Source organism: Passer montanus, unplaced genomic scaffold, assembly GCF_014805655.1.
Source record: "Passer montanus isolate IOZ18808 unplaced genomic scaffold, ASM1480565v1 scaffold9, whole genome shotgun sequence".
In the NCBI taxonomy this organism is placed as follows: Eukaryota; Metazoa; Chordata; class Aves; order Passeriformes; family Passeridae; genus Passer; species Passer montanus.
The window spans coordinates 4,531,199-4,546,135 of record NW_024374367.1 but is presented as its reverse complement, the minus strand read 5'-3'; the positions used below and the strand labels follow the sequence as shown (position 1 = coordinate 4,546,135).

The 14,937-nt window shown below is 37.0% G+C and overlaps 1 protein-coding gene across 10 annotated transcripts in view; it reads left to right on the top strand.

Annotated features, from left to right (window-relative positions):
- Positions 1-14,937, top strand: part of ERC2 (ELKS/RAB6-interacting/CAST family member 2) — a 420,178-nt gene that overhangs the window by 207,008 nt on the left and 198,233 nt on the right. The gene's annotated exons all lie outside the window — the stretch shown is intronic.

The following is a 14,937-nucleotide window of genomic DNA, read 5'->3' as shown; positions in this document are numbered from 1 at the left end:
CTCAGCTGCTCTTCATCAGACTTGTGCTCCAGCCCTTTCCCAGCCCTGTTGCCCTTCTCTGTGTAAGCTCCAGCACCTCAATGTGTGTTTTGTATTCCAGCCTGTCCAGATCCTTCTGCAGAGCCCTGTTACCCTCCAGCAGATCAACACTCCCAGCCAGCTTGGGGTGCAACCTGCAAATTTACTGAGGGTGCCCTCCATTCCCTCACTGTGTTTATTGATGGAACTGGCATTGATATCGGGCCCTGGGGAGGACCACTTTTGCCCCTGATCCCTTAACCAGCCATCTCAAGGCCCTGGGTTCTACTGTGCCCCTTTATTTCTGAGAGAAGTTATACATTAGGTGTTAGGCAGAGGAGATGTGCTGTGTCTGGGAATTGCTGAACCTGTTCATTATTTCCTTGGTTAGGATCATTGAAGAAGATGAACAAACAACTAAATTTCTACTTGTGAATACAAGTGCCATGTAAATATGCCAGGAGATTATCTTTGTTCTCACAAGACACTGCTGATAATTGAATTACACCTCTACAAAAAAAAAAGCCACATCATGATTCCTATGACTTCTTTAATTCCTTCTTAGGGATTATTAGAATTAAAGAAATATTAATTCATTACATTAGGAAATAAGGGGGGGAAAGCACCATAATGCACATAATCAGCACTCCTCCTCACACACCAGTGGTGAGGTTGTGGCTAAGAGTCTATGGCATAGATTTGGGACAGGCTTGTATATCCAGGGAAATGTTTCATACTTCATCTTTTCTGTCTGAAAGTGTCAGGAGACTTCTAAGATACTGATTTGACCTTATTTTCCTTGGGTCAAGCTGTGTTTTGTCCAACAGACAAAATTTTGTCTTTCCCACCCATATTATTTCAACATATTTCTGTTTCTTCTTCAGCAATCTTTTTATGCTATACAGGCTGAGATAAATTTGTTTTAATATGTGAAAAGAGTTTTTTCTGTTCTTAGATGTTTGTGGTGCTTAGTCATGTTGTTGAACAATGAAAATTACAGCAGTGACTGCATGTGTGACTGTAGTGATCTCCATTTACACAACACATTTAAATATACTCAGACATAGGTACATGGCAAACTCTAAGTATGACTTAGAAAAGACAGCTTCCAGGAATGAAAAACTATTCAAGTTTTATGCCCGCTCCATCCTTTAAAATACTTTTTACTGTAATGTCTGTTACATTTTCTAATTGATGCTATTTTTACTGTTATTAAACTGTTAAAGGTATTACAGGGTATGAAAAACGTTTTTCCTATTTCAACTTTGTTTTTTTTATAAGTAACTTCCTGCTACAACAATATTTTCTGGAAAAAAGTCAAGGATACCTAAATACCTTAAACAGGTTTTGCAAGTTAACAATTCTGCTGTAATTAGTTTTCAGCCTACCTCTGGCTTCATGGATTTAAAGCTATCAGAGTTTACTGTTTTGTGAAAAATATGTTTTACTTTGTTTAGACATGCTTGTCATAAGTTTCTCAGTATATCATTATGCTTTAAAACCTCCCACTGGCAGCGTCTGGAAGGAAAAAATATAGTGTAAACTATAGAAGACCTAATGGCAGCTTCCTGCCAACGTTCATTCTTGAGTCAACAACGCTCATTTTTGTTTTTGCTTTTGTGAAAATATGTCACAATCTAGTCTTTCATATAAGTTGGCTATTTTTTTAGCAGCCTAGTAGAGCATATATCCGTATCTTCTACTTTCCCCTATTTTTTCTCCGTTTCACTCTGTGGTATCTGTGTTTCTGGTCATGCCACCAGTGAGTGCACACATAAATTATACACCTAAAAACACTCATCACTAGAAAATTTATTGCTTCTAATATCTTTCTCATGAACAGTTGTGTTTATTTCTGAGTTGACTTCTCTGGTAAAGACAGCACTGCGTTTAGCTTTGGTTCAGTTCTTTGTTTTTTCAAGACTTTCATTTTAGATATTACAGTGTATATGGTTAAAACCATGTGGGCTTTTAACCATAAGCCTGTGCTAGGAATAGGAAAATGGTTTTATTTTATAATTACAATACTGAGTAAAAGTAATAGTGGATTGCTATCCTTATTTACTACTTCTGTCCTGCTGAAGCAACGGGCAGTACATGAGAGAAGAATATATCCTCCTGACAGCGCATCTAATTGGCATTTTTTTCTTTTTGAAAAATGGAAATGCTATTTGGAGAAGGCAGGGTGCAGGGAGGAAGGTTGCTTTTAGATAAGGAACTTGAATCTTCTTTCCTATGTTTAGGAAACTTATTTGATTTGGGAAGTCTTTTATCTTCTGTGCCTCCCTTTGGCAGCTTAATTGCTAACTGCTTAATTAAAGTGAAGGAGAGACATACAAAAATACTGTCTTTGAAAAGTAGATGCTCCTCTTTTTTCTTTCTTCAGAAAACAAACCAAAGCAAACTTCTTTAAGCATTCTTTGCCAGTATTCTGGCTTTTTGACCCTGAAATACTAGCTGATTTGTAGTATTAGAATAATACAGTAAGTCAATAGCAATTATTATTTACATTATCTTCTGTTAGTGTGCATTTATTGCAGTGAGGGTTTCTCTTTGGTGATGGTTATTTTTCCCTACTCTTGAGTTGGAATGTTGTATAACATTACATCCAGTATCAGGACAGATTAAACTGTATTCATAATGCAGTACAGTAGGATAGCACTTATTCAAACAAGTTGTATCACACCCCATTTATCCAGGGGACTCACAGGTTTGTATTATGAGGAGTCACTGTTGGACAGGAAGACATGTACAGCAGGGAAGTTTGGATAACCAGGATCATACTGTGATTATTTAGGCTTTCTGTTGACCAAATCCATTATATGTAGAAAGGCTATATATCTTTTTTGTTCATTTATAGAGACCCACTGTAAGATTATGCTATGAATTTTCAGAACAGATGTTGTATTATAAACTGTAACTTTTGATCTTGTCATGAAGAGTAGATTTTGGATAAGTGGCACCAGCACAGTAAAAGACCCGAGACTGAAACAGCCAACTTAGAGCAAGAGAATTGCTGATCTTTACTTTTGAAAAGAATTTTATTTACTCATTATAAAGTGTTTCTTACAAGGAAAAATAAGTAAACACTTAAATTTTAAGTGCCAAGCTCTCTTCCTAGATAAGAAAATATTCAAAGCACATCTTCTATGTATGTAACATTATTTTTCTCAGTATCCCTTATACCAATCAAGATCAAGAAAAATCCAAAATATTTCACTAAAAAAACCCTTGCAGTTTAGAAACTGTGTTGCCTAAAGGAGTGAGAATTATTGAAAGTTCCCATAGCGCTCTCTCTCTGTGAAGATTTTGCTTTGTAGGTGTTTCCCATGGTATTTGTCTTAGTGAAGGGAAGGAATTTGGATGTCATTTATGTGCATATGTGTGTGCTCACTGAAGTGATTTTGAAGCTCTTATGTATGCACCAAGAAATTGGAGAAATTAGATATTTGGAAATGGAAATTGGTGGTCTTCCAGGCAATATTGGATCTAAAAGTGCTAAATCCTTTAATAAATAAACCTTGATTCAGACTGGAATGTCTTGGCTTGATCTTAAAGGTGATATTATGAAGGCCTTCTAGCTGTTGACTAGCCTGAAAGATAATTATCTGCACATTCCAATCTTGTTCTGCCATCAGCAGTATCTGAGGCCTAAATGGAACAAATGTTATTTCCACTAGAAATATATTATATTTAGACTATCCTCATTTCCAAACATTTTAAAAATATTTATGTCTGATTGGAAATACAAAGAATAAAATAAATAACTATATGACCTGTTTCTAACAGTCCTATGTGATTAATTTCATCCATTGTAGGCAGTTTTCTAACTGAAAGTGAATGCTGTAAGCACACAGTTATATTATTGGGGTTACTACTTTTGTTGGGCTGTAGATGAAAGAATAACCTTTTCTTTGCTGAACATTTTGAAGACAATATTTCTTAAAACACATCAGTATGATGTAAATGTATTTTAGTGTAGCGGGTATTAGGGCAAATTTGAGGGACTGAATAGCCCATCTGAAATGGAATATATGTGGTATCAGGCATCGTGAAATGAATAGAAAAGCTTCTCTGCCTTAAAAAACTGACATCTTAGTTCATACTGCATAGCTACTTATTTAATACATGACAAATCTAAGAATCTTCTGGGTTTGTATTCGAAGTTCTGCTTGCACAAGTGAAATATAAATGTGATTCCTTTAAGGACTGCTGGGTATAGCAGAGACTTCTGTAATAAAGTTTTTCTGTGGGACAAAGGCCTGTACAAAGTTGGAAAAGAAAGGAAGCATTCATTGATAAATACAGTTTAAATATGTATGTTTTCGTTTTAATGTATCCTCACTTGTGGGATTGTGTGTTCCATGGATAATGACTCTAGATCTTAAAAAATCCTTCAAATGTACAACTTGATGTGTAGGTAGTCATGTCTGTTCTCCAAAACCAAGCTTGCCTTTGGAAGAGAGGGATATAAAAATAATAAAATATGTTGTCCCCATGAGAGTTATTATACAGAATATGAGCAGTGACAAGTGAGTTAGTTTAGAGGAAAGGTCAGGCAGATCCAAAATAAAGCTCTCATCAAGGCCAGTTTAATCCTCCCATCTGTAAGTTTTGTAAATCCTGCCACTTAACTTGCAGTCTGAATATTTTGCCTCAAAGCTAAGTGAATAATATCAACTTGTAGATCTGCATGTTTTCTGTTTATACTCTCCTGAATATTGCCTCATGTGGGAAGAGACTTGAGAGACTTCAAAGGAAAAGAAAACTTTTAGATTAGGAATAAAATGCAGTTTATGTCATTTAAAGATTCTGTGACTACTTTTTCTTTTTTGCATCTGGTGAGAAATACTATTATTATTACCAAAGTTTATTTAATATATTTTGCCTACAAAAAATAGCTGTATAAAACTTATATTTTTATATAAACCTTACTTACAAGCCCATTATTTTGGTATCTAAATAATGCCGATTATATTTAGATTTGGTATCTAAATAATGCCCAGGAGTTACAATAGTAAAACCTTTAGCAAATTCCACAGAAGAATTATTATGGTTCAGGCCAAGGCTTTAGAATATAATTTCTCTTGGGTTTCTTCTTATTAACTGAATCATAATTTATCTGTACAGAAAATTTCTTCATAAACAGAATTCCTGCATCTTATGAGACTGCCTTTGATAAGGCTTTCTTTGTAATGCACTGTAAAGTGCAATTCAGGAAACAGAAATGCTCAACCTAAATACTGATAACTGCTCCTCTTCACTATTTACTCTAGCACACTGCAAAAAATGCTTGTGATCACTGATTGAGCAAGGCTGCCTTACCCAAGCTTTTGAGCATATAACCCAGGCTGAGCAATAACTGCTTCATAAGATGTGGGAAAACAATGAACTTCCATAGGGGTGATCCGTAGGTGCAGTTTGTGGTAATTAGCAGTGGGGCTGGCCCAGCCTCATCCCCAGTGGGCACAGCTGTGAGCAGCACTGACAGCAATGAGCCATGGAGTGCCCAGGGGCACTGAGCAACCTCCAAAGGGAGCAGAGGGGCAATGCATCAACATGAGGGGATAAAAGGCTGGATTGAAGAACAAGAAGGGCAGACCTTTGCAGCCTCCTGAAGTGTTGGGATGTTACTCTGTAGGGCAGGCACCTGAAGCCTTCTGATGAGGTATGGTGTTACTGTGTGTGGGTGAATGCTTAAAGCCTTCTCAAATTGTGTAGTGATACTCTGGGTATCGTGGCCCTCTCAACTGTGGCACATGTTGTGACAAAGATCTGTTAGGATAGTTGAACTTTGAGAGAATGAAGTGCCATTTTCTGCTGCCTCTTTCTGGTATTTTGTTATACCTGCTAGATCCTATGGAAGAACCCAGCAATAAGGTGAAGAGTGGTGTAAATATTATAATCATCTGCTCCCCTTTTTCAATCTAGCAAAACAAACTCTATCACTCAGTGGAAATGTATTTGGCTTGTATATCATTAGCTAGGAGACAAAAAGTTTAGTTTTTACAATACTGAGTTGCAGTATTTGCATTTTTATGCTTGTTCCAAATATTCACAAACTGATGTGACAGAATTAAAATGTTTGTTTTCTTTGTAGATGAGGCAAAGTTTTAAGTGGCAATTCTTTTTCTTCACTGTGGTATACTCAGTGAAATTTGTTTTGATTTAGTAATAGTCAGACAGTGTGGCTTGGAAAAGTGCAAGTTCTATAATTCAGCATCTTTGTTTTTCCCAAAAATGGGAACTACTTCTCAATTTTCCCAAGAGATGGAGATGAACTTTCCAGGAGCTAACCTGGTATAAAACCATTGTTCTGAAGTCTTTTACTTCCTTTTTCTTCCCATATTTATTGAGAAAAAAATATACTGTTTCAGAAGGATGGCATTTCTTGGGCTATCTTCCCACACTTGTCAGTGTTCTCTCCCCCACCTGATTTTCTGCTCCCTCTCTTGTAATCAGAGCAAGCCATTCTTACAGAGTTTCTATTCTGCATGATGCATGTGTGTAGAATTGTGCCCAATCTGTGTCTCTGCACCTTTGCAGCACTCGTGTGGCTGTGCAGTTGTGTGTAAGGACCTGAGCAGTTGCTGCACTTTCCTCCTGAGCTGGTGTGGCTGCAGTGCTGTCGAGGCATCGAAGGGCTCTGTTCCTGCCCTTGGCTTTTGTCAAGTGCTGGCAGTGCTGCTTCCAGAGGCAGCTGAGCCTGTGCCACCACCTCCTATCTGGCTCTCTTCTCACACAAGTTCTGTTTTCTGGGGCTGTTGTTGAATTCAGCTCAGCATCCTGCCCTTGAGTCCCGCATCTCCCAACCACAGGGAGTTTCTCTATCTAGTGTTGGTTGAGGGAGGCACTGTGGTCTGGGGCTGATGTACCCAGTGAGATTGTTCCTGTGTAGCCAGTTTCATGGACAGGGAGCTACAGTTTAACCAAGATTTCTCTTTAGTGCTCTGAAAAATTGACATGCTGATTGTGAACTGCCTTCATGGAGGAATTCCTGTTGACAATTTGTGGGTTGATATTTTTGCTCCATCGTGATCATTCCTGGCTTATCATGTGTTAATAATGGAGTCCAGTTGTCAGACATTTTGTTGTCCCCTCAGGCCTCCCTGACTGTCCCATGGGCTGCCCTACCCTGGACAGCCTCATAAGCACTTCAGTTCTGTTCCTATTGACTGGTCTCTTCCTGAAGTGACTCTCCAAAGCTGTTTTTAATTGCTTAATTTTTAATTATGATATTACCCTATGAGTAAACTTGTGTTGCTTGTGTTCTTTCTCTGTCTGAAAAAAATTAAATTATCAACTGTTTGTAGTTCTGCTTCATGTGTTCTTCAGTACTTTCCCTATTGCTCTGAATAAATTTGAGTCAGGTTGTAACTATCAATTGATATACCAAGTATTAAAATTTTTCTTATGAAGAGTTATCTGTAACTGGGTGTGCCAGAGCTAAAACTTGGCTCTTTCATGACAGACATACTTGACTGGTCTTAAAGTTACTGACATAGTTGATATTGCACTATAAACAATGGAAGATAATTTTTGTTTTTAAGGAGATAGCATGTCCATGACACTGGCTTCTTTATGTGTGCCAAGCCAATAAAATATTACATAAATAGTTTTAGAGCAAAAATGCCCTAGGATTAAGTATACAGGGCAATATTATCTGTATTAAGAGAAGAGCACAGATGTGTCTTCCTTGAGCATCCAGTAGTCACATGAACTTTTAAAGATGGCATGAAATTCTTATTGCTGCAGAAGCTATATATTCCAATCATTTACATGAATCTTTATATTGCTGCCTACTAATATTATTTATTAATATTCATTGTGTCAAACCTTGTTAGGATTTTTTTTCTGAGATTCCTGACATAAAATTATTCAAGTATTTTCATACGATAACATTTTTGCTTTAATGAGTTTTACTTGCTATTTCACAATATGTAAGCATGATTCAGGGTGTGGAAAACCTCTTTCTTACATAAACTACCTGTTTGCACTAAGACTTTACACACACCATATGAATCCCTGCTGTGTTTGTATACATTCTGAGGAAGCATTTCTAACTTGAATAATATATTGGGATTATGGATTAAAAGCAGTGGGGAAACAGCTTTGTGCACTGTAACCTAACAAGCGTGCTACGAATCAACTTTTTGGCAAGAAAACTCCCAATCTGCCCTCTCTCCCAGAAGTTGACCTGGTGGATGAAATAGTAGATGTGTGCATGATTCTAGGCATGCCTTCTCCAAAGATCAACATTTGTACACACTTTAGTCACTTTTATACGCAGTGCTATTGACATTAACCAGGGAGGCTGCTCTGACAGCGCCAGGCTCTAACACCAGCTAAAGAGCTGCTCTGCTCTGCTTGCATGGTTTATCTGAAAGGACTCAACACCAAAATCACACAGCATAATTGTTTTCAGCCCGTAAGGGTTCTCTTCCAGATACAATATCCTGTAGGACAATTGAGTGTCCTACTGAAATCAGCATATGTTCAATAGTCAACTCAATTTACTTTGCTTTTATTCTTCTGAAAACATTAGATTGAGCTCTGTAATTTATCAATATGTTGTGTCAAATTTGCTTTCACTTGCAGAGCTATAAAACATTTTTCATGCTACCTTTGTAATTGGGTTTGGACAATATCAAACAAGTGTAAGAGCAGAGCTAAGGCTACCACCTGGTTAAAAAGATCGTACACTTGCTTAGATGAAGCTCAGTGGAGAAGAGGAGAAAATTAACAAGACATGTCAATGAAATAACTAATTTTCAAAGTAAAAGAAAAAATAAACAGATGATGCGCTTTTTTTTTTTGTTTTCTTCTGTTAAAAAAATGGACTTGCGCAGTTTTTCAGGTGCTTGGTCTTGTTTCCATCACAGTGCATGTCTGGATGAATGAGTTAAATGGGGCCAAGTGTGAATTAGGCCTTGTCAGCATGAAATTTGCCTTGGAAAAAGAACACTTTTTTGCTGATTCTTGCACCACTTTAAATACTGTATCTTTATTGACATGGTATGAGGGCTGGTTTTAATTTTTTATTTTTAAAATTACATAGCCTTGAAATATCACAATGTGACATTATTTACTTCATCATATATATAACAGTGTTTTGCTATTGATGAAAGAGCTTCTGTTTGGGACAAAACATTCCAGTTGCATCTGAGAGGAGTACTCTGTACTCTTGCCTGTCCTTTTCAGTTTTCCTGAAGGTCACATTCACATTTTGGCAGTGGGCTGTCGTACAGTGTGTTTTCCCTGAAGCTAAGTGAGAATATTGTAACTGGGGGCCACTGTGTTTCACAAGATGAAGTGTTCCTGGGACAGCAGGGGAAGCATCATTTTTGTTTGTAATTGAGAATAGCTTTTGTTTTCATCTGTCTAGGAGCATGACCCTAGAGCACAGAGGTTACCATTATTTAGATCATAATTTTGTTTGATTTAATAGAAAAAAATGGTGTTGCTTTTAGTTGGTTTGGTTTGGCTTTTTGAACTGATAGTTACTCTATTTAAGTGATTATGACCAGTATTTTCCAAAATTATTTAATTATGTTTTTCAGTTATAGGTTAAATCACTATATTAGTTGGAAAACCAAATTACAGATAATGAATCAAACAATGATATTGTTGTGGTCCTATATTTTATTGAATTACTGAGGCTTAGAATAAGATGAGCAATGTTCTAACTGCCAATACCAGAAAAGTGAACCACTTGAACACAGTTCCCAAAACTTTCTTTCAAAATCTTAACTTAAAGACCACAGCATTAGTAATCTTTTCATTTAGGATATTTATTTATTTTAAGCTATAGGAATCCACTATATTTCAGAATAATTCTAGGTAGAGATGGACATATGTCTCTGTCATAGCACTGTGCTTATGTGAATTAATGTGGCTGGTAGCCACCATGTGACAGTCAGCAAGGTAATAGTAAGGAAAGGAAAGAACCTTCTCTCTCTGCCTGTGGTCTGGAAGGGAAATCTGTGCTCTCTCTATTCTGTCTCCTCTTTATCTGAATGAAACAAAAACCTTGTGAGTTCTTAACATAGCTTTTAGCAGGAGGATTAAAATACTTTAAATCTTTCTTTGGTAATGAAGTAATCTCAGTGAGGTTTTTGATGTCAAATTCTGCACCGTGGCATCCCATTTGCTAATTGTGCTGTTGTGTTCCTAAGGATGTGGCCCTTCCTTGGGGACTGCTGCTGCAGTGATTCTGGTGCTTTGTGTTGAACTGCCACTGCATTGCAGGCTGATGTCACTAGGCCCTATGTATCTAGTATTTTATGAGTTGAAAAACCAACCTGCAATTTATAAATACTGCTTAATATTCTGTCAAATCCTTCACTTATGATGTTTACTTTAAAGCTTTTATGCATTCTAGAGTATGGTTACTTTTCTCTTCTCTGACAATTTGCAAAGTTGTGAGACATAGCATGTGTCTAATTTCTTTGTTTGGCAAGGCTCAGGAGCATCAGCCTCCGTAACTGTCCTGGTTTTGTTAGACCTGTTTCCTGGCTTTAAGAACTGTGATGGAAGTCAGAGGTGAGGAATTTGTCTATGGATGACAAATGGGATGGGAAGAGAGTAGAGGGGAGGGTGACAAAGAGTTTATTTCCATGTCTTGCAAAGCTCAGGATGACACTTTGCTATGTCTGTTTGCTTTTGTGAAAAACACCTTTGTAATGAAACTGTTGAGGCAGTTACCCACAGGGGAAATTTGCATTAGAAACAGGAAGGAACATGGTATTTACAAACCATCCTGCAGGACAGCACTGGCAATTTTAAAAGCATTAGGTCCACATGGCTGGTGCTGGCCCTCCTGCAGGTGTATAATTAAATTAGCTATGAGATAAAGTGGTTCTTTGCATGGCCAGCAGCTGCTGGCACAGCATCCTGGCATGCCTGGCACTCACCTTCGCTGTGTGAGGCATTGGCAATATGTTCATGGCAAAGGCTGAGAGTCAAAAGAGGTGGTGGGTGGATATTTGGTGTGTCCAAATTCCAGCTCTCATCTGTTTTGCCTCATCTCTGTGAATGTGCTTTCTATGCCCTTTTAGTCCAGTGACAGAATAAATTTGTAGGAAAGCCACAAAGAGAAAGTTTGAGGATTATAGTCTTTCCTTTTTTACAATCTCATGCTTAATCTAAGGGGAAAACCCCCAAATATATTTTTATTAAATTCATCTTCACAGAGCTGGAGATAACTGAAATTTATGTAGTGTGTAACTTGGTGTAGAGAAAAAAAGGCATTTCCTTAGGAAATGGAAGAAAAAAAAAACCTTTCAAAACAACTGGATGGATTCTTACACTGAATGACTTATTATCAAAATGCATCCAGCTTTATTGAATGAATGTAATTGTTTGTTAAACTTGTTTAAAACCGTAATGGTTAATATTTTAATAATAAAGTAAAAGAACCTCTAAATAGATGGATTTCTTTATTTCCTTTTACTATGTAAAATTCATAAATGATCTGTGTGCTAACACAAGATTAGGTTTTAAAATAAAAGAGGTATGAAATTTTGTATAGCTACTGATACTTGAAAAAGTCAGGGAAATCCAAAACTCTTGTATTTATCACCAATGTTGTTGCCAAAATGAAGTGCCAACCCTTTAAATGTAGTAGTTCTAACCATACTAACCTTGACTGCTGGAATGTTGCCAGCTCTTCGTCATCCTGCAGAAATATATTATACTTGAACTGAGAAAACATGCAATTGTCCCTCCCCCTCTTCATTCCCACAAACTGGAGCAGTATTATGTTAGCCTGAGCTGTACTGAGCCGAATCCAATCTGGAATTAAGAATGCTCCAGGGCATTTTTAATAAACTGTCATTCATTTGAACTCTAACCTCCTTTAATTTGCAGAATCTGGTAGCGCAGATGTATTCTTCAGCCACATTCATTTTTTTCTTTTCTTATCTTGGTGTGAAACACTGCTGATAGCACTTAAAAATGTGAAGCTGCAGAACAAGTAGAAAGTATTCACTGAAAATAGACTCAAAACTAAGAAACAATTACTGTAGTTTAGTTTGCTGGGTTTCTGCCATTCTGAAATGTAAACTTAATTCTAGTGCAGATTTTAATAAAATCCTCAAAGTGCCGAGGTCAGTTAAGCTCTTTCTGAAAGTATGAAAAAAAAAAGGCTTTTATTACAAAATGCAAAGGACAAAATGAGGCCATTGTCTTGCAAAAGGGAAGAAAACTCAGCTAGTAACATATTCAGGGCATAGAATACTCCTGAGCTAAGTGCAGTCACTGAGGTTCTTGCCATGAACTCTTTCAAAACTTGTATTTCTGGGAATTCAAAACATGTAGGGTTTGTGGTAGGAGCATTTATACTGAGGGATAGGGCTGGGGAAAGGGAGCAGCTTCCAGGTGGGAACTGCCCCCAGTGCCTCTGCCCCTGCCAGGTGGTGCTGCTGGGCTGGGGCAGGGATTGCCCAAAACCAAAATTTCTATCTATAATATTGCCTTCAGTGGTTAATTTTCCATTGTAGCACATCTGCTACAGCTATATAATTAGCATGGTGAGAGGATTGTTTGTGCAACTTCAACATTCACACGTTTACATTTGATAGGAATGGATTTTTTAAAAAAATCTGTTTCTTGTGTGCATGCCTGCCAGTTGAATTTTGCTGTAGGTGTTGGTAGGACAGTTAACTAGGAAAACGTGCAGCCATGAACTTGGGTCATCTTCGAAAAATGAAGGAAGAACTAGCTGGCAAATACTGTGTTGAAAGTGTAAATGCAAATAAAACTTTCAAGTCAACACGTGTTAATGATTTGTGGTTTGAAAAAGTTTTCATATTTAAGTTTTGAAAGTTTTTTTCCTTTCTCTTTTAAACTTTGATCTCTTTTGTCTGGCAATGTAAGAGTATTTTACTAATAGACATTAACAAATCCACAGCTTTGTTTTCCACAAGTCTTTAATTCTCTTAAATGTTTTGAAATGTAAATTATGTGATATATGTGATATGTACTTGGGTGAGGATTCAGTCAATCATCAGGTTGGGTACCAAATTGAGAACATGGAAAGGGAGCACAATGATACTAAAAATACAGAAGTTCAAGAATTCTACTTTTTTACATTGTCATCTGCCCAACGTATCTACAGTGGGAGTGTCTGGGTGTTTAAAGATACTATCTCAAAGCTGGAGCCTGTGTGAATTAATGACTTTCTTGTTCTGATTCTTACTACAGTTTTCATTAAGCTGTGTTGTCTGGAATTAAGTAATAGGGTGGATGCTCAGCAGAAACTAGATGCAGTTTTTAAAAAGTACAAGGAAAAGCCTAACAACCCAGAAAACAGTTAGAAATATCATATGTTTTAGCAGTTGAGTCTTGTTGTTGGAGACAATATAGGTTTATGTTCTTACACTAAAGCAGAAGATAAAGTACCTGGTGTTATATTAGAAGTTGAATCTGTTTTTAAAGAAATATGACCTCTTTCCTTCTGGCCTGTTAATTCTTTTTTTTTCATGGGATTTAAGTGTAAATCCAGCTTTTTTATTTCTTTATTTCCCTCAAGTATTTGTTCTCTTTGCTGCTTCTAAGAACATTCACTAGACAGTCATCATCTTTCTTCCTGCTTTCTTTGGTGGAATCTTGCATCTGCAGAGACTCCTGAGTTGCCCTCCTTGCTGGTTCCTTGATGCCACCATTACACTGCTTTTACTTTCTGAGTGGAAGGTTGTACATCAGTAGTTTCAATATTGTTGGTAATTCTGATCTGCATTCATGAAATGCAGCTTCTTATGCACTGCAGGGTATCAGACATGTTCTAGTATTTCATTGATCTTACTAGAGTGTTTGTATAGGTGGTGTGGAAGGAGTAAGTAATCAGTGTATCAGTGGCAAATGGGCCGTGAGTCCTCGTAATTCATGACAGCTCTACTATTTATTTGTATTATTTATTGAACTTTTTATATAAAGCCCATCTGTATTGGAATTGAAACAAAAATGGCTTATCAGGACTGATTGCCTGCTAGGAGGCTTTAGAGAGCAACAGTTAAGGATGAGCTTGGGAGAAGTAGTCACCCTGATGACACGAACACTGTGGAATTTGGTCAGACTTTTCAATTCCCAGCAAAACTGAACTCCTTTTAGTGCTTTGCATAACATGGATGAATGGAATATATCCTCTTTCCCATTTTATTTAATTTCATTTAGAGGTTCTTCCTGAGTGTTTTCAAGTTTATAAAGTAATATTTGGATGAAGACGGTGAGAAAGAACATAAAGGAAGTAGGACATCTATTATTCAAATCATTATATATCACACAAAAAAAATCAATTTCACTTTATGTAATCTGTATCATTTAAAGAGGGAGGAATCCCACTGGCGTGCTGGCTACTGGAAAATGCTTAACCCCACAAATAAAGATTCTGCTGCTGGACAGGTGTCATTGTATTGTCTCCATTCTTTAGTGTGCTCTTTAAACTTCTCCATGCTAAGGAAAGAAGGGGATCACCACAACTTTCCTACACTTCGTGCTTCAGAACTTCTTACAGTTATCATGAGGAAAATAACTTGATTGTTATTAGAGCAGTTATAGACCTTTGAAATTCAGGATGATAGAATAATTTGATTAGAAGGGACCACTGGAGGAAATTCACTATAAACCCCTACTCAACGCAGAAATAACTTGAAAGTTGGATCACATTCTTCAGGCTTCATTCAATCAAAATCTTAAAATACTCGAGGACTGGAGAGTTTACAGTTTCCCTGGGTGACCTGTTTTGCAAAGGTGTGCATTCTTCATGAAAAATGTTGGGTTTTCATTAACAATTTTATATTAAAACATGCATCTATTGCTGCATTTAAAATTTCTGAAATGACTTCTATGATGAGTTACCACCACCCTGAATTTAAATAATAAAAATGGTGCTGGACATATTTATAAATTGTATCTGCATAT